This window comes from Entelurus aequoreus, linkage group LG14 (genome assembly GCF_033978785.1).
Source record: "Entelurus aequoreus isolate RoL-2023_Sb linkage group LG14, RoL_Eaeq_v1.1, whole genome shotgun sequence".
Taxonomy (NCBI): domain Eukaryota; kingdom Metazoa; phylum Chordata; class Actinopteri; order Syngnathiformes; family Syngnathidae; genus Entelurus; species Entelurus aequoreus.
The window spans coordinates 11,860,783-11,882,143 of record NC_084744.1 but is presented as its reverse complement, the minus strand read 5'-3'; the positions used below and the strand labels follow the sequence as shown (position 1 = coordinate 11,882,143).

Below are 21,361 nucleotides of genomic sequence, written 5' to 3'. Positions count from 1 at the left end.
CTCCAATGGGCACACACACACACACACGCACACACACACACACACGCCCCCACACACACACTCCCACTCAAACACACACACCAGAGAAAGATCCAAAAGCCAAACCAGGCGCGTTGGACGAGATGAAGAAGATGTTGTTTCCACTCCTGCTGCCTCTTCTTCTGCTCTGCATGCACTGTAAGTCTTTAAAAGCAATTAAAGTTTTATTTGCATTCTTGTTTACGCTCCAAATTAAACTCTTATTTTGTTTGTTAAACTAACGGAAACGTTTAAAATGTGCAAAAATGCTCCATCAAGCGATACTTTCATAGCTTTTTTGTACACTTATGGATTGTTGGCTAATCTCTATAAGTGCAGAATATCAACAATTCATTGTGCAACATTAAATATCCATGCATTGATGATGTCACTTGAATGAACTATCCTTTGAAAAAAAAGAGGCGTGATGCGTTCAGGGTCTTGAGATAGTGCAGGAAAGCAGGCAAGGAGTGTTTACATGCTGCTTGCTTGTTTACACTCAAGTCGGCTCGGATGCTGTTTGAAGGCGAGATGTGCTTCCTGATGAGCGGGAAGATACCCAAGACCCCCTACACACACACACACACACACACACACACACACACACACACACACACACACACACACACACACACACACACACACACACACACACACACACACACACACACACACACACACACACACACTTGATGTTGGCCTCCATAGCATGAGTGCCTTCTGCCATCTTAATATCTGACAGCCAATGCCAGACTTGTACCGGAAAAAGTAACATTTTAAAGAAAGTATATTGTTGTTGTCTTGACAAGTTTTAATGTCACCATTTTTAAAATTTTTGATGTTGTCTATACTGTGAGATGTTTTTCATATCACGGCCTTCTGCTGTAAATGAATATGATTATATCTCTATTCTGTTACAATATTATATGCTGCAATCACAATATTAACTTGCTGTTAAATCCCTACTTTTCTGAACCAGGTTTTGTATTGGTTGCCATTATTTCTTCATTTTTGGTACACGTATAAATACTTTCTTTTGATTTGACAAAGGAGGTTATCAATTCAAGATAAAGACCCCCGTCTGAAAGTCATCCATCACTTGCATTCCTTAGCGGCACTGCTCCTGGTACCACCAGGCTACACACACACACACACACACACACACACACACACACGCACACACACACACACACACACACACACACACACACACACACACACACACACACACACACACACACACACACACACACACACACACGCACGCACACACACAGACTTGCGTATTTGCATATTTGAGCTAAACATTTTGTTTGCAACCCAAAATAGTCATTTTTGTTGCACAAATACAAAATACCTCCAAAACAATTGATGTTGACACCTTTACAATTACCCATCCCATAATATTTCATTAAGACATATTGCTTTTTTTTAAACGTCATTATTTTTGCTCCTGCAGGTCCTGGCGGCGTGTCAGTGACAGTAAGCTCCAGAAAAGCCAAAGTGGAAATCCACGAGCACACAGGTGAGTTGGCTTTATGACCCAAAAAAAAGTTGCAATTTCACCCGAAAAAGTCATAATTTTTACGACAAAGCTGTAATGTTGTAAGAAAAGTTGTGATTTTACGAGAAAAGTCATAATTTTATACGACAACGTTGTAATATATTTTTTATATAGTCTTCATTTTATGACAGTTGAGTTGTAATATAACAAAAAAGGTAACTGCACAGAAAAAAAGTTGTAATTTTAAGGTCAGTTGTAGTTTTTACAGGAAAAAGTCATAATTTTGCAAGAATGAAGTTGGAAAAAAAACTGGGATTTTATGAAGACGACATTTTAAAATGACGAGAAAAAGGTTTTCATTTTTCACTAATTGAATTCATTTTACAAAATGTTTTGTCATTTTATAACAACAAAGTTGTAATTATTACAAGAAATAGGTTGTCGTTTATAAAAAGTATTTTTTTTTTTGGACATTTTTCTACAAGAATAAAGTCCAATTTTGTGACAAAGATGTAACATTGCAAGAAATGCCCTAATTATATTTTATAAAACCCCAAACCAGTGAAGTTGGCACGTTGTGTAATTCGTAAACAAAAACAGAATACAATGATTTGAAAATCCTTTTCAACTTATATTTAATTGAATAGACTGCAAAGACACAATATTTAACGTTCGAACTGAGAAACTTTATTTTTTTTTTGCAAACAATAATTAACTTAGAATATAATGGCAGCAACACATTACAAAAAAAATGTCACAGGGGCATGTTCACCACTGTGTTACATGGCCTTTCCTTTTAACAACACTCAGTAAACGTTTGGGAACTGAGGAGACACATTTTTGAAGCTTTTCAGGTGGAATTCTTTCCCATTCTTGCTTGATGTACAGCTTAAGTTGTCCAACAGTCCGGGGGTCTCCGTTGTGCTATTTTAGGCTTCATAATGCGCCTCACATTTTCAATGGGAGACAGGTCTGGACTACAGGCAGGCCAGTCTAGTACCCGCACTCTTTTACTATGAAGCCACGCTGTTGTTACACGTGGCTTGGCATTGTCTTTCTGAAATAAGCAGGGGCGTCCATGATAATGTTGCTTGGATGGCAACATATGTTGCTCCAAAACCTGTATGTACCTTTCAGCATTAATGGTGCCTTCACAGATGTGTAAGTTATCCATACCTTGGGCACTAATACACCCCCATACCATCACACATGCTGGCTTTTACACTTTGCGCCTATAACAATCCAGATGGTTCTTTTCCTCTTTGTTCCGAAGGACACGACGTCCACAATTTTCAAAAACAATTTGAAATGTGGACTCATCAGACCACAGAACACTTTTCCACTTTGCATCAGTCCTTCTTAGATGAGCTCAGGCCCAGCGAAGCCGGTGGCGTTTCTGGGTGTTGTTGATGAATGGCTTTCGCTTTGCATAGTAGCGTTTCAACCTGCACTTACAGGTGTAGCGACGAACTGTAGTTACTGACAGTGGTTTTCTGAAGTGTCCCTGAGCCCATGTGGTGATATCCTTTACACACTGATGTCACTTTTTGATCCAATATCGCCTGAGGGATCGAAGGTTCATAAGATCATCGCTTATGTGCAGTGATTTCTCCAGATTCTCGGATCCTTTTGATGATATTACAGAGCGTAGATGGTAAAATCCCTAAATTCCTTGCAAAAGCTCGTTGAGAAATGTTGTTCTTAAACTGTTCGACAATTTGCTCACGCATTTGTTGACAAAGTGGTGACCCTCGCCCCATCCTTGTTTGTGAATGACTGAGCATTTCATGGAAGCTGCTTTTATACCCAATCATGGCACCCACCTGTTCCCAATTAGCCTGCTCACCTGTGGGATGTTCCAAATAAGTGTTTGATGAGCATTCCTCAACTTTCTCAGTCTTTTTTGCCACTCGTGCCAGCTTTTTCGAAACATGTTGCAGGCATCCCACTCCAAATGAGCTAATATTTGCAAAAAATAACAAAGTTCACCATTTCAATTGAATACAAGTTGAAAAGGATTTGCAAATCATTGTATTCTGTTTTTATTTACCATTTACACAACGTGCCAACTTCACTGGTTTTGTATTACAAAGTTGTAATATTGCAATATTTGTGTATTTATCTGAGAAATAAGTCTTAATTTTCCAACAAAGTTTTATATTGCAATAGTTTTTGTTATCTGAGAAAAAAAGTCCTAATTTTATGACAATAAAGTTGTTGTAATGTATGCGAATGATATCATTTTACACAAAAAGTTGTAATTTTATGAGAAAGTCAATGCAGTTGTACCATTTTTACAAGCTCTACTTTTACAAGAAAGAAATCTGTAAATACATTGTAAAGTTGTAAAGTTGTAATTTATACGAAAAGTTGAGTTCTTGCGAGAATAAAGTTATTTTACGAGAAATCACCTTTTAATATAAATACCACCAAAGTTGTAATTTTGACAAGAATAAAACATTTTATGACAAAAAAAGTTGCAACTTTATGAGGAAAAAAAAGTTGCAATGTGAGAAAAAAAACAAAAAACCCTGGTAATTGAGTATGGAAATATATTTATTGAAATCATGAAGCCAACAAGCTGACTTCAGGAAAACAATAGACTAGTTGTCATGAGGTCTGGTCCAAACTGGACTATAAAGTTCTGGTCCCGTCCTGGCAGACGCTGTCCTGTCCTGCGAGTTCGGCACTGAGAAGGATCCCAACCCTCGCATCGAATGGAAGAAGAAGGGAAACGCTGTCACTTTTGTTTACTTTAATAACAAATTTACTGGTGAGTGACGACAACCTCTGACCTTCGTGGTTGCGCTTCCTCCCAACGTTATCCGTGCTCATTGTTACCGTGGCAACCAGGGTCCTACGCAGGCCGGGCCAAGATGGAGGGAGCCACGCTGACCATCCACTCGGTGAGTCAGAAGGACTCGGGAGAGTATCGCTGTGAGGTCACCGCCAGCCAGGACCACGTCAACTTTGGAGAGGTCACCGTCAACCTTCACGTTCTTGGTACCTTCTTTTTTTCATACATTCTATCTCGTAAATTAATGTTAGCAAAATGGAGCATAATAACATTTAATATTTTTGTAATGTATGTAACATGCATTGTTAAGTGCTAAACAAGATACACACACTACGTACGTAGTAAAACAATCCCTTACTGTACAATGTCTGCTCTCAGTGGGATGCCAGCTGATGGGATGTTTGTATCTTCCCGTTTAGATGAAGAATTAATCATAATCCTCACCAAGGGTTAAAAAAAAAAAAGAAGGTGCCGCAAACGAGCGTCTTTTCGTGTCTTTCGCGCCATCTCCGGGTATAAGTTGATTGTCAACTTCTCGGTTTATGTCCACACCCTTCTAACTAACTTTCACCAGCTCGGAGGTGATGCAGCAGCTCCTTGGCTCACACTGCCAAAACCGAAATCTAAGTAAGATTAAATATCTGAAATACGTGTGATATTTGCTAATTGTCTGTCTGATAAGATAATTCTTCTCACTAAGCAGATTTTATGTCAGAGTGTTTTATTTGTTTTAAGGGTTTTGGTCCTAAATGATCTCAGTAAGATATTACAGCTTGTTGCTGAGATTTGATGAGCTATATTGAGTAAAACATGCTTAAAACTAGAATATCAACTGTTGCAAAGCTGTGTCATCAACACTCACAAGTATAAAACTACTTTTTTAAAGTAATCATTTCTTATTTCAAGCATGAAAAAAAAATCCTGATTTTGACACAATTGTGTCTCCTAATTAAAACAGATGACAGCCAAATGGACTTTGCTGTTTTATTTTCAATGAAACAATAGAAAATACGTACTCATATAGTAGTACAGTTGGCACAGGACAGTAAACTGACAGTTAATATTTAAACATTTGACATTTCAAACAATTTTGAACAGAAATAGTTCATGCACATTCAGATAAATTCCTCAAAATTACAATTAAAACATTTTTGGCCGGGGGCCGGGCTGTATATATGCGCACTAAATGACTGAAAGAGCATGCACTTGGCGCGATGATGTCATGTTACCGATGGAAAAATGCATTTTTAGACCATATGATTTGCCTGAGCGGCTAGGAGACCTCGAGAGTAACAAGCGGTTGCCTTGTTGCCTTTCCATTAAGAACAATAAATTAGTTTTTAGTATAAGTTTGCTGGTTTCAAGAAATGTAATGCCAAGCACATATCATTATGTCAAGATAATGGCACTAGCATTTACTTAATTTAAGAATATTTTTCAACATATTGAGCAAAAAGGTCTCTTTTTTTTCTACCAAGAAAAGTGCACTTGTTATTAGTGAGAATATACTTATTTTAAAGTATTTTTGGGTTCATTGAGGTTAGCTAATTTTACTTGTTTTGGAAAGTCTCGACAAGCCAAATTTTCTTGTTCTATTGGCAGATAATTTTGCTTAGTTCAAATAAAATACCCCTAATTTTTGTATTTTTTTTCCTTGTTTTTGAACACTGACTTTTTGCAGTGCAGTATGTCAATATAGCAGCATAAGCTAGTTGGCTCTCCGTGATCCACTTATAACAACAACATCGCTAATACCTGGTTAATAATTTGTAAGTATTTTGGTTTTTTTTGGATGTTTTTAAGAGGGTTTTATGGGTGGAATAGTGTATTCCTACCAGCTGCATCGTTAGCCACAAATTAGAATAAAAAAGAAAGAAAACATATGGTCTTGTCCTACATAAGGATTGTGAATGAAAGGTCAAATTCCAAAAAAAAAAAGTGCAGTTCCCCATTAATAAAACATCCCTGCAGATGACCAAAAAAGTTTGTAATAGTAAAAATAATGAGTGAAAATGATCATTAAAAATGCCTCTCAAATGATAAAAAAAATCCTATGTATCCTATCCTATGTTTTCATATTATTTTAGTTTAAAAGAAAATCATTTTTTTGGTAAACATTGGCATTTCAAATGTCATAATTTGATGAGAAAGTGACTTTATTTTATGAAGCGAAATGTCAATTTTTGGCTAAAAAGTTTTATAAAGAAAAATGTGTTAAAAAGTAACAATTGTATGAGGAAAAACGTGTTTTTTCTAGAAAAACATTTCCTTTTACAAAAAATTCGAGAATACAATTGTAATTTTACAGGAAAAAATAAGTAATTTATGAATAAAAAGTAAAAAAGGGAAAATGTCTACAAGTCAATTAGCAATAAGAAAAAGTAATTATTTTAGTAGGAAAATGTAGTTTTACCCAAAAAAGTAGTATTTTTTTTTAAAAAGTAGAAATTTTGAAAATGTAATTTTATGAAGTAAAAATTATGTTGATTTTTTGGGGGAGTGTGTAGGGGGGTGTAATAACGCTACAATAAACAAGTCGTAACTTTACAAGAAAAACTTTTGAGGGGAATGTATTTTTTAGTAAGTTTATAATTTTACAAGAAAATTCTAAAAACCGGAAGATGTAAGTTTATGAAGAAAATGTGTAGTTTTTACAAACAAGTCATCATTTTATAAGGAAAAAGCTCATAAGTTTACGAGAAAAAAGTAGTCATCTTACTTAATTGTAAAGTAAAAAGTTTTGAACATAAATATATATAAATATATATAATCATATATATGTATATATATATATATATATATATATATATATATATATATATATATATATATATATATATACACACACACTTGTATATATGTGTATATATATATATATATATATATATATATATATATATATATATATATATATATATATATATATATATATATATATATATATATATATATATATATATACACACACACTTGTATATATATATATATATATATATATATATATATATATATATATATACATATATATATATATATATATATATATATATATATATATATATATATATATATATATATATATATACACACACACTTGTATATATATATATATATATATATATATATATATATATATATATATATATATATATATATATATATATATATATATATATATATATATATATATATATATATATATATATATATATATATATATATATATATATATATTTACACGTGTGTAGAGTGGCCGTGCCAGCAATCGGAGGGTTGCTGGTTACTGGGGTTCAATCCCCACCTTCTACCATGCTAGTCACGTCCATTGTGTCCTTGGGCAAGACACTTCACCCTTGCTCCTGATGGGTTTGTAGCGCCTTGCATGGCAGCTCCCTCCATCAGTGTGTGAATGGGTGAATGTGGAAATACTGTCAAAGCGCTTTGAGTACCTTGAAGGTAGAAAAGCGCTATACAAGTACAACCCATTTATCATTTATATATGTATATATATACATGTGTGTGTATATATGTATATACATATATATGTATGTATATATATGTGGCCAAACAGCTGAATTTTTTTTTCATCTGACCACAGAACTTTCCTCCAGAAGGTATTATCTTTGTCCATGTGATGTAAGATGAAACAAAAATTGAGCTGTTTAGCCACAATACCCAGCAATATGTTTGGAGGAGAAAAGGTGAGGCCTTTAATCCCTGGAACACCAAGCCTACTGTCAAGCATGGTGGTGGTAGTATTATGCTCTGGGCCCGTTTTGCTGCCAATGGAACTGGTCCTTTACAGAGAGTAAATGGGACAATGAAAAAGGAGGATTACCTCCAAATTCTTCAGGACAACCTAAAATCATCAGCCTGGAGGTTGGGTCTTGGGCGCAGTTGGGTGTTCCAACAGGACAATGACCCCAAACACACATCAAAAGTGGTAAAGGAATGGCTAAATCAGGCTAGAATGAATGTTTTAGAATGGCCTTCCCAAAGTCCTGACTTAAACGTGTGGACAATGCTGAAGAAACAAGTCCACATCAGAAAACCAACACATTTAGCTGAACTGCACCAATTTTGTCAAGAGGAGTGGTCAAAAATTCAACCAGAAGCTTGTGGATGGCTACCAAAAGCGCCTTATTGCAGTGAAACTTGCCAAGGGACATGTAACCAAATATTAACATTGCTGTATGTATACTTTTGACCCAGCAGATTTGGTCACATTTTCAGTAGACCCATAATAAATTCATAAAAGAACCAAACTTCATGAATGTTTTTTGTGACCAACAAGTATGTGCTCCAATTACTCTATCACAAAAAAATAAGAGTTGTAGAAATTATTGGAAACTCAAGACAGCCATGACATTATGTTCTTTACAAGTGTATGTAAACTTTTGACCACGACTGTATATATTATACATATATACTGTGTATATATATATATATATATATATATATATATATATATACTGTGTATATACAGTATATATTTCTATTGGTATTTCCTCTAAACCAGTTTGACATGATTGTATTTTGTCAGAATAATTGAATATTTTTCATGACATGGACTTTGTGTGTTCAATACAAACAAAATAGGATTTGCATGGACGAAGCGGAGACACACTTTGTGTTCCTGCTCCTTTTGGCCGTTAGTAAGATCGATGTCCTTCCCGTCAACCAGTGCCTCCTCACATCCCTTCATGCGAGGTTCCCCAGTCCGTGTTCGTGGGCTCGGACTTGGAGCTTCTGTGCAAAGACCAGCTGAGTGTCCCCCCCCGCCAAGTACAGCTGGTACAAAGACAACCAGGTCCTGATGTCCTCCAGCGACATGGCGTACAGCATGGACTCTCACAAAGGAACGCTGGTGAGTGCTAACTAACACGTGCTAACAGATGCTCGGAGCACATGACCTCACGCAGAAGGCACAAGTGCAGACATGGCTGTTCCTCTTCTTCTTTCCTGGAGCAGAAGTTGAAAAGTGTTTCCAAAGTGGACTCGGGGATGTATCGCTGTGAGTCCTCCAACAGTGTGGGGGCGCCCAAGAGCTGCGTGGCGCAACAACTAAAAGTTATCGACTGTGAGTTAGTATCCATTCTTAGTATAGTACTACATATTCTCTCCTGACATAAGGACTCTTCTTCTAGATCAAGCAGATGCGGCCATTTTGATAGCCGGCGCTGCAACGTTTGTGGTTGTCACGCTGCTCTGCTGCATCTGCGTCTGTATTTGCTACCGTCGAGGATGCTGCAACAGTGAGTATATTATTAGCACCACTCACACATTGGGGAACTTACCAGAGATCTTGGAAACATTCATACGGACTATACTGGGAAAACATTGAATCAAAGTTACATAGAGTACAGGAAAAAATTATATTTATAGTACCGTATTTTTCGGACTATAAGTCGCAGTTTTTTTTTCATAGTTTGGCCGGGGGTGCGACTTATACTCAGGAGCGACTTATGTGTGAAATTATTAACACATTACCGTAAAATATCAAATAATATTATTTAGCTCATTCACGTAAGAGACTAGACCAGGGGTCGGCAACCCGCGGCTCCAGAGCCGCATGCGGCTCTTTGACCACTCTGATGCGGCTCAGCTGCATACTTGCCGACCCCCCCGATTTTCCCAGGAGACTTGTGGATCTCAGTGCCTCTCTAAGAAAACTCCAAGGGCAATTATAATCCTATTTTCACTCTAATTACTAAATAAAGGGCGTGCCCTAAATGCACCGCAGTAATTGTCCTCTACAGCATTTACAAACAGCGTGCCAGCCCGGCCACATGTTGTATGTAGCTTTTACTTGCACACACAGGAGACAGCAAAGCATACTTACTCATCAGCCACACAGCTTATACTGACGGTAGTGTAACACAACACAACCAATACCCAGAATCCCATGCAGCCCTAACTCTTCCGGTCTAGATTATACACCCCTGCTACCACCAAACCCCCCCACACATCAACCCTCCCCCCTCCATGCGTCGGTTGAGCGGAAGAGTTAGATCTGCATGGGATTCTGGGTATTAGTTGTGTTGTGTTTATGTTGTGTTACAGTGCAGATGTTCTCCAGAAATGTGTTTGTCATTCTTTTTTGGTGTGGGTTCAAAGTGTGGCGCATATTTGTAACGTAACAGTGTTAAAGTTGTTTTTGTACGGCTACCGTCAGTGTAAGCGGTGTGGCTGCTGAGCTAGTACGCCTTGCTGTCACTTACGTGAGCAAGCTGAAGCTGCATTCTACATGTGGTCGAACAGGTACACTGTTTGGGCAGACTGTAGAGGGCGCCAAAAGCAGTGCCATCACGACCTGATATTCGGGAGTCTCCTGGAATTAATGAGAGGATTGGCAAGTATGACGCTATCAAGCGCCATTCATTCAAAACTCGCGGGCCGCACTGGACTAGACGTATAAGATTTCATGGGATTTAGCGATTAGGATTGACAGATTGTTTAGTAAACCTATAGCATGTTCTATATGTTATAGTTATTTGAATGACTCTTACCATAATATGTTACGTTAACATACCAGGCACGTTCTCAGTTGGTTATTTATGCCTCATATAACGTACACTTATTCAGCCTGTTGTTCACTATTCTTTATTTATTTTAAATTGCCTTTCAAATGTCTATTCTTGGTGTTGGGTTTTATCAAATACATTTCCCCCAAAAATGCGACTTATACTCCAGTGCGACTTATATATGTTTTTTTCCTTCTTTATTATGCATTTTCGGCCGGTGCGACTTATACTCCGGAGCGACTTATACTCCGAAAAATGCGGTATACCGTATACATGGATCAATAGGAACTGATAGAGATCTACAGAATGGACGCACAACATGGGAACTAAGGATTAAATATACTAAAGGATTGTATGTTGGAGATCAGGGGCCGTACTTATCAAGCTTCTTAGAGTGCCATTTTACACTTAAGTCCTGAGAATTTGCGAAATTTAGTCCTACTCTCAAACTTAAGAATAAAAGCTTTTTATCAACGTTCTTAAGTCTAAGAATCACTCCTACTCTCCACGATATTTAAGAGACCTTCAGAGGTGTCCTAAGTGGTTAGGAGTTGCCAGCGGGGGATGGCACTGATGCGAGAGAGACGTGGGAAGGATGTCCTGGCTTTGTTTGATGACGAGCAGCTGATCAAACGGTATCGTTTAGACAGAGCGGGTATTATTTTTGTCACAGATTTAATAATTTTCGATTCCTTGTTGATTTCTGTATGTGTCTGCAGTGGGCTAGTATATATAGAGCCACCCACACCAGTTTCAAATTAGTTGCCTAATTAATGAATTGGAAAGAAAATGTTATGAGAGTAGCGTATGTGTGTGGCCCTTTAATAGGTGACAGCATGTGAGGTGAGTGACGTCAGTGAGTGTGTGGGCGATAGAAGAGAGGGAGCGGTAGCGTGAGTGCGGGCGGGGACTAGTTTGTTTTGTATTATTTTGTAGTTTATTGTCAAAATATACACTCCCATTGTCCACTTAAATATTTCCAAGATATTTCTTTATTCTTAGACAACGGATTCCCTTCCGTGATTGGTCATTTCTATGGACACAGAAATGACGTCACCTAAAATTCCGTTTACGGCACATAGTAATGTCGTAATTCAGCTCTGAGTGTGACACTTAAGATTCAGTCCTACACTTCGCTGAAAGTGTGAGTAAGACGCTTGATAACTAACTTTTAAGTGCAGCTTTCAGCGAATAATTTATTTACTCTTAAGTCAACTCTTAGCAGACTTCTTAGGAGTAATTCTAAGAAGCTTGATAAGTACGGCCCCAGATGTTTGACTCCGAGCACTAAAGGCCACACATTGTAAAAGACTTGTAAATTCAGAGAACCAGGGAACACAGTAAGAATTCATGTTGGGAACCTAAGACAAGTTGGGAACATTACACTGTATATCTTGTAGCTATCATGTTGACCCGAGTACCGAGGGTCACTCGTTCTGAAACACTCGTGGGGGCGGGGAAGACTTCAGCAAAAAATACGACTTGGGAACATTATATGTTATGTAGCAATTAGCTTAACCCCGGGCACTAAGGGGCCGCACACTGTAAAACCCTCAGAAAATGGAAAAACAGGGAACATGTGAGTAAATCTTGGGAACATAAGACAACACCGAGGGTTACCATGAAACACTCCGAAAATAGGAGAACCAGGGAACATAAGAATAAATCTTGTGAACGTATAACAAGGGAACATGATATAATGACTTAACTCTGGGCACCAAGGGCCACATATTGTAAAACCCCAAGAAAATGGGAAAACCAGGGAACATAAGACAACCAGGGAACATAAGACAACTAGGGAACACGACGTTGACCCCAGGCACTAAGGGTTACCCAATGTAAAACTCTCATTTGGGAACATTATACCGTATATCTTGTAGCTATTATGTTGACCCGAGTACCAAGGGTCACTCATTCTGAAACACTTGAGCAAAAAATACGACTTGGGAACATTATATGTTATGTAGCTATTGGTTTAACCTCGGGCACCAAGGGCCGCACATTGTAAAACCCTCAGAAAATGGAAAAACATGGAACGTGTGAGTAAATCCTGGGAATGTAAGACAACCTGGAAACGTTCTATTTTGTAGCTAAACATTGATCACTGACACAGACGGTTACCATGAAACACTCAGAAAATAGGAAACCAGGGAACATAAGAATACATCTTGTGAACGTATAACGAGGGAACATGATATAATGACTTAACTCTGGGCACCAAGGGCCACATATTGTAAAACCCCAAGAAAATGGGAAAACCAGGGAACATAAGACAACTAGGGAACATAAGACAACTGGGGAACACGACGTTGACCCCAGGCACTAAGGGTTACCCAATGTAAAACTCTAATTTGGGAACATTATACTGTATATCTTGTAGCTATTATGTTGACCCGAGTACCAAGGGTCACTCATTCTGAAACACTTGAGCAAAAAATACGACTTGGGAACATTATATGTTATGTAGCTATTAGTTTAACCTCGGGCACCAAGAACCGCACATTGTAAAACCCTCAAAAAATGGAAAAACAGGGAACGTGTGAGTAAATCCTGGGAATGTAAGACAACCTGGAAACGTTCTATTTTGTAGCTAAACATTGACCACTGACACCGAGGGTTACCATGAAACACTCAGAAAATAGGAAACCAGGGAACATAAGAATAAATCTTGTGAACGTATAACGAGGGAACATGATATAATGACTTAACCCTGGGCACCAAGGGCCACATATTGTAAAACCCCCAGAAAATGGGAAAACCAGGGAACATAAGACAACTAGGGAACATAAGACAACTGGGGAACACGACGTTGACCCCAGGCACTAAGGGTTACCCAATGTAAAACTCTCATTTGGGAACATTATACCGTATATCTTGTAGCTATTATGTTGACCCGAGTACCAAGGGTCACTCATTCTGCAACACTTGAGCAAAAAATACGACTTGGGAACATTATATGTTATGTAGCTATTGGTTTAACCTCGGGCACCAAGGGCCGCACATTGTAAAACCCTCAGAAAATGGAAAAACAGGGAACATGTGAGTAAATCTTGGGAACATAAGACAACCTCAAAACGTTCTATCTTGTAGCTAAACATTGATCCCGGACACTGAGGGTTACCATGAAACACTCGGAAAATAGGTGAACCAGGGAACATAAGAATACATTTTGTGAACGTATGACAACGAGGGAACATGATATAACGACTTAACCCTGGGCACCAAGGGCAACACATTGTAAAACCCTCAAAAAATGGGAAAACCAGGGAACATATATTGAGCTACTGTGTTGAACAATTTCCCTCGTGGATCATTAAAGTTTGTCTAAGTCTAATATAAGTAGATATTGGGAACATAAAACAACTGGGGAACATGGCGTTGACCCCAGACACTAAGGGCTACCCAATGTAAAACTCTCATTGGGTAAAATAGGAGAACATGTTAGTACATCTTGGGAACGTATGGCAACTAGGGAACATGATATAACTACTAATCCTGGGCACCAAGGGCCACATATTGTAAAACCCTAGGAAAATGGGAAAACCAGGGAACAGATGATTAAATCTTGAGAGGATAAGACAACCTGGGAACATGATATACATTTTAGTTTTAACGTTAACCACTGACACTGATGACTACCATGAAACACTCGGAAAACAGGAGAATTATGCAACATAAGAATAAATCTTGGGAACATAAAAAAACTGGGGACCATGACGTTGACCCCTGGCACTTAGGGCTACCCAATGTAAAACTCTCATTGGGTAAAATAGGATAATATGTGAGTAGATCTTGGGAACATAAGACAACCTGGAAACATTCTATCTTGTAGCTAAACATTGACCACTGACACCGAAGGTTACCATGAAAAACTCGGAAAAATAGGAGGACCAGGGAACATAAGAATAAATCTTGGGAGCGTATGACAACTAGGGAACATGATATAACGACTAATCCTGGGCAACAAAGACCACACTAGGAACATGGGGAAACCAGGGAACATATGTGGAAATCTTGGGAACATTAAGACAACCTGGTAACATGATCTATCTTGTAGTTATAATGTGAACCACTGACACAGATGGCTACCATGGAACACTCGAAAAACAGGAGGATTATGGAACATAAGAATACATCTTGGGAACATGACGTTGACCCCAGGCACTAAGGGCTACCCAATGCAAAACTCTCATTGGGTAAATTAAAAAGAACATGTGAACATAGGAGTACATCTTGGGAACATAAGACAACTTGGAAACGTTCTATCTTGTAGCTAAACATTGACCACTGACGCCAAGACCTATCGTGAAACACTGGAAAAATAAGCGAACTAGGGAACATAAGAATACATCTTGGGAATGTAAGACAACTGGGGAACATGATAAAGAAAGGGCCACACACTGTAAAACCCCTAGAAAATGGGAAAATTGATTGATTGATTGATTGAAACTTTTATTAGTAGATTGCACAGTTCAGTACATATTCCGTACAATTGACCACTAAATGGTAACACCCGAATAAGTTTTTCAACTTGTTTAAGTCGGGGTCCACGTAAATCAATTCATGAACATATGAGTAAATCTTGGGAACATTAAGACAACCTGGGAACATGATCCATTTTGTAGTTTTAACGTTAACCACTAAGGCTGTGAATCTTTGGGTGTCCCACGATTCGATTCAATATCAATTCTTGGGGTCACGATTCGATTCAGAATCAAAACATTTTTCAATTCAACACGATTCTCGATTCAAAAACGATTTTTTCCCGATTCAAAAGGATTCTCTATTCATTCAATACATAGGATTTCAGCAGGATCTACCCCAGTCTGTTGACATGCAAGCAGAGTAGTAGATTTTTGTAAAAAGCTTTTATAATTGTTAAGGACAATGTTTTATCAACTGATTGCAATAATGTACATTTGTTTTAACTATTAAATGAACCAAAAATATGACTTATTTTGTCTTTGTGAAAATATTGGACACAGTGTGTTGTCAAGCTTATGAGATGCATTTTTATAAATGTCTAATGATAATGTCAATGAGGGATTTTTAATCACTGCTATGTTGAAATTGTAACTAATATTGATACTGTTGTTGATAATATTCATTTTTGTTTCACTACTTTTGGTTTGTTCTGTGTCGTGTTTGTGTCTCCTCTCAATTGCTCTGTTTATTGCAGTTCTGAGTGTTGCTGGGTCGGGATTGGTTTTGGAATTGGATTGCATTGTTATGGTATTGCTGTGTATTGTTTTGTTGGATTGATTAATTAAAAATAAAAAATAAAAAAAATAAAAAAAATAAAATACATTTAAACAATTTTAAAAATCAATTTTTAAAAAATGAGAATCGATTCTGAATCGCACAACGTGAGAATCGCGATTCGAATTCGAATCGATTTTTTCCCCACACCCCTATTAACCACTGACACTGATGGCTACCATGAAACACTCGACAAACATGAGAATTATGGAACATAATAATACATCTTGGGAACATGAAAAAGAAAGGGCCACACATTGTAAAAAACCCTAGAAAATGGGAAAACCAGGGAACATATGAGTAAATCTTGGGAACATTAAGACAACCTGGGAACATGATCCATTTTGTAGTTTTAACGTTAACCTTTGACACTGATGGCTACCATGAAACACTAAAAAAACAGGAGAATTATGGAACATAAGAATAAATCTTGGGAACATAAACCAACTGGGGAACATGACGTTGAGCTCAGGCACGAAGGCTTACCCTCACTTGGTCAAAATAGTGGAAGATGGGAACACGTGTGCAACACTTGGGAACATAAGACAAGCTGGGATATGCCTGCTGGGTACAGAGGACTACAGGGTGTGGCCCATACTGGAAAACAGGAAGTGCATAAAGAACTTGGGAACTTCCTACACCAGGGGTCGGCAACCTTTACCACTCAAAGAGCCATTTTGGAAAGTTTCACAAATTAAAGAAAACAATGGGAGCCACAAAAAATTTTTGAAAATTTAAAATGAAAAACACCGCATGCAAAGCTTAAATTGCTTTGCGCTATGTTAACCAGGGGTCTCTGACACACGCATCTTAATAAGGATATGTAATGTTAGTGCGGCCCGCGACTTTTAATTGAATGGCGCTTGATAGCGTCTTTCTTGCCGACGCTCTCAATTTTCCGACGCTCTCAATTTTCCGGGAGACTCCCAAATTTCAGGATGTGCTGGCACTGCTTTTAGCGCCCTCTACAGCCTGCCCAAACAGCGTACCTATTTGGCCCCATGTTGAATGTAGCTTTTGCTTGCTCACGAAAGTGCCAGCAAGGCATACTTGTTCAACAGCCACACAGCTTACACTGACGGTAGTCGTATAAAAACAACTCTAATACTGTTACGTTACAAATATGCGCCACACTTTGAACCCACACCAAAAAAGAATGACAAACACATTTCTGGAGAACATCTGCACTGTAACACAACATAAACACAACACAACAAATACCCAGAATCCCATGCAGCACTAACTCTTCCGCTCAACCGACGCACGGAGAGGGGGGGGGGGTTGATGTGTGGGGGGGTTTGGTGGTAGCGGGGGTGTATAATGTAGACCGGAAGAGTTAGGGCTGCATGGGATGCTGGGTATTTGTTGTGTTGTGTTACGGTGCGGATGTTCTCCAGAAATGTTTTTGTCATTCTTTTTTGGTGTGGGTTCACAGTGTGGCGCATATTTGTAACGTAACAGTGTTAAAGTTAACTTTTTAACTTGAACTTATACGGCCACCGTCAGTGTAAGCTGTGTGGCTGTTGAACAAGTATGCCTACGTGTGCAAGTAAAAGCAACATATAACATGTGGCCGGGCCGGCACGCTGTTTGCAAATGCTATAGAGTACAATTAATGCAGTGCCATTAGGGCACGCCCTTGATTAAGTAATTAGAGTGAAAATAGGATAATTTTTACCCTGGGAGATTTCTAGGAGAGGCAGTCTGCTGGGAAAATCGGGGGGGTCGGCAAATATGCAGCTGAGCCGCATCAGAGTGGTCAAAGAGCCGCACGCGGCTCCGGAGCCGCGGGTTGCCGACCCCTGTCCTACACCAACTAGCATGAAAGTGTGACCTAGGATGGTCTGTGCTGCCTAACCGATCTCCATGTTTCCTTCTCCAAGCAGAAGAGAAGAAGGCCAAAGGGTGAGTGTTCCTTCAGTGACATCACTTCCTTTTAGAGGACTTTGAAGCAAAGATGTCCACTTTGTCTCCCAGCAGCAAGTCCTACAGCCCTCCTCCTCCTCCTCCTCCTCCCATCCACAACGTGAGTGTTGGCGCGATAACTCTGCCTAATTGAACGTGTTTGTTTACACGTCTCTATCTCTTTGCCTGCAGCCCATGAACTACAAACAAACTCAGTCTTTCATGATCTGAACCATGTCCAAACATCCCAAAATCCAACTCGTCTCACAGCTGGAATGTTGTCGCCCTCGCTGGTATTTACTTCAAAGACCAAAACTCAGCCGATTCTCGTCAAACCCTCACTGGTTGCCGTACAGATTTTGGGCATTACAGATGCTTCGACAAATCCAATGGAGCTCAGAAAGAACCGGCGTCCTCTGGAGTGGACGTTTGATTTATTTTGTCCTTGTTACACACATTTTTGAAGAAAAATGTCCACTGCAGAGGACGCTGGTTCTCAGGATGATATAAGCTAAGCCAGTGGTTCTCAAACCTTTTTCACCTCAGAAAACTCTTGGCTCTCCAAGTACCACCATAATGACCAACATTAAAACACAGTAGCGTAGTGGGCTTAAGTATTCATAAAAAAACAGGCAGATGTTTTATTTAACAAGTCCATTTAATATTTTTGGCCACTGTAACATTACACACAGTTCGAACAGTAACACCGTGTTTGAATATAGGAAAATAAAACACTGTACTTTAATAATTAATTAAATCAAATCGTTATTTTTTAATTAAGTCATTCTTTGGCGTACCACTAGATCAGTGGTTCTTAACCTTGTTGGAGGTACCGAACCCCACCAGTTTAATGTGCGCATTCACCCAACCCTTCTTCAGTGAAAAATAAAATGTTTTTTTTTTCAAATTCAAGACAAAGTTATATGTTTTTGATAACGCTTCAGTATGGGGAACATATTCTAAGTAACAAAGACTTAATTTAGAGTTATTTGGACACCAGGGGAACATATTCTAAGTAACAAAGACTTAATTTAGAGTTATTTGGACACTAGGGGAACATATTCTAAGTAACAAAGACTTATTTTAGAGTTATTTGGACACTAGGGGAACATATTCTAAGTAACAAAGACTTATTTTAGAGTTATTTGGACACTAGGGGAACATATTCTAAGTAACAAAGACTTAATTTAGAGTTATTTGGACACTAGGGGAACATATTCTAAATAACAAAGACTTAATTTAGAGTTATTTGGACACTAGGGGAACATATTCTAAATAACAAAGACTTAATTTAGAGTTATTTGGACACTAGGGGAACATATTCTAAGTAACAAAGACTTAATTTAGAGTTATTTGGACACTAGGGGAACATATTCTAAGTAACAAAGACTTAATTTAGAGTTATTTGGACACTAGGGGAACATATTCTAAGTAACAAAGACTTAATTTAGAGTTATTTGGACACTAGGGGAACATATTCTAAGTAACAAAGACTTAATTTAGAGTTATTTGGACACTAGGGGAACATATTCTAAGTAACAAAGACTTAATTTAGAGTTATTTGGACACTAGGGGAACATATTCTAAGTAACAAAGACTTAATTTAGAGTTATTTGGACACTAGGGGAACATATTCTAAGTAACAAAGACTTAATTTAGAGTTCTTTGGACACTAGGGGAACATATTCTAAGTAACAAAGACTTATTTTAGAGTTATTTGGACACTAGGGCAGTGGTTCTCAACCCCCTGTGAAAATTGTTTTAATTCAAGTACCCCCTAATCAGAGCAAAGCATTTTTGGTTGAAAAAAAGAGATAAAGAAGTAAAATACAGCACTATGTCATCAGTTTCTGATTTATTAAATTGTATAACAGTGCAAAATATTGCTCATTTGTAGTGGTCTTTCTTGAACTATTTGGAAAAAAAGATAGGTTTTTATTTATATTTATAAAGGATTTTTGAATTGTTGCTATTTTTAGAATATTAAAAAAAAATCTCATGTACCCCTTGGCATATCTTCAAGTACCCCCAGGGGTACGCGTACCCCCATTTGAGAACCACTGCACTAGGGGAACATATTCTAAGTAATAAAGACTTAATTTAGAGTTATTTGGTTAAGGTCAGGGTTAGAGTTATAATAAGGCCATGCCGAATAAGGCATTAATAAGTACTTAATAATGACTAGTTAAGAGCCAATATTTTACTAATTTGCATGTTAATAAGCAACTCATTAATGGTGAATATGTTCCCCATACTAAAGTGTTACCATGTTTTTTTACTGGTGCACAAAATGAACCGTGCATGAACATCACCTTGTTTAAACAACAAAACCAACACAGTGTATAAACTCACAACAAATTACACACCTGCAAACCAGTCAGCTGTTGCCGTATCCGTAATACGCCGATAGGGAGAAGTTTGTTTTTACACAATGAGTCGGGTGTGTCTTGACCTCCGCCGAACCCCTGAAGCCGACTCACCGAACCCCTAGGGTTCGATCGAACCCAGGTTAAGAACCACTGCACTAGATGGAGCTCGTGCCACAGTTTGAGCTAAGCTATCCGAACAAAACATCTCGCAAATGAGTGTACTATCTAATAATAGGTCACATTAACAATGAATTACTTGAATCTTTATAATAAAATGCCGAGGGCCAAAAACAGACTGCGCTGCAGGCTGAAAATAGCCCTGGGCATTGCCAGACAAGATAACTAAAAAAAAGGGCTTTTTCTGTCTTTTTAATTTTGTGCCTGCTAAGAAAAGTTGAAAATCTTCCAGAATGATCCTTATTATTATTATTATTATTATTATTATTATTATTATCCACCACCATGTTCAGTCTATGTTTGGATACACAGAAGCTTTATTTTTCTCTCTACCGTGTTCAAATACTCTATTTTATCAACGTGTGCAAATGAGAGTATTACTCTTTGAGCTTTGTGTGTGTTTGTATTTTAAAAAGCCTGAAGAAATGAACGGGTGTCTGCCAACACTGAATGAAAACAAATGAAATACTTCCATTTAACCTAATATTATTTTTTATTATTATTTTTATTCCTTTACGAAAACCTAAAATGATAAAGCGACACATTTGTTCCTCACGACCAAGTTTTTTTGTAATTCAATTATTTTTCATTTCATTCTGAACTACTGGTTTTGTCCACCAGATAGAGCAATTTCCCCCCTTTTAAAGCACACAGTAACATTTTTAGTTTCAATTTTGCCTTACTAGTCAAATAAATGTGAGTTATTATAGCAGATTTGAAGTTAAAAATAAACCCCAACTAACTAAACAGTGGAATTATGTAAATATAATAAAGAAAATATCCTTCATACTATACTTTATATTTCAAG

The 21,361-nt window shown here is 37.8% G+C and overlaps 1 pseudogene; it reads left to right on the top strand.

Moving 5' to 3' along the window:
* The first annotated feature begins 64 nt into the window (after nucleotides 1-64).
* LOC133664356 (junctional adhesion molecule 2A-like) lies at nucleotides 65-18,475 on the top strand (annotated as a pseudogene).
* Nucleotides 18,476-21,361: the final 2,886 nt, after the last annotated feature.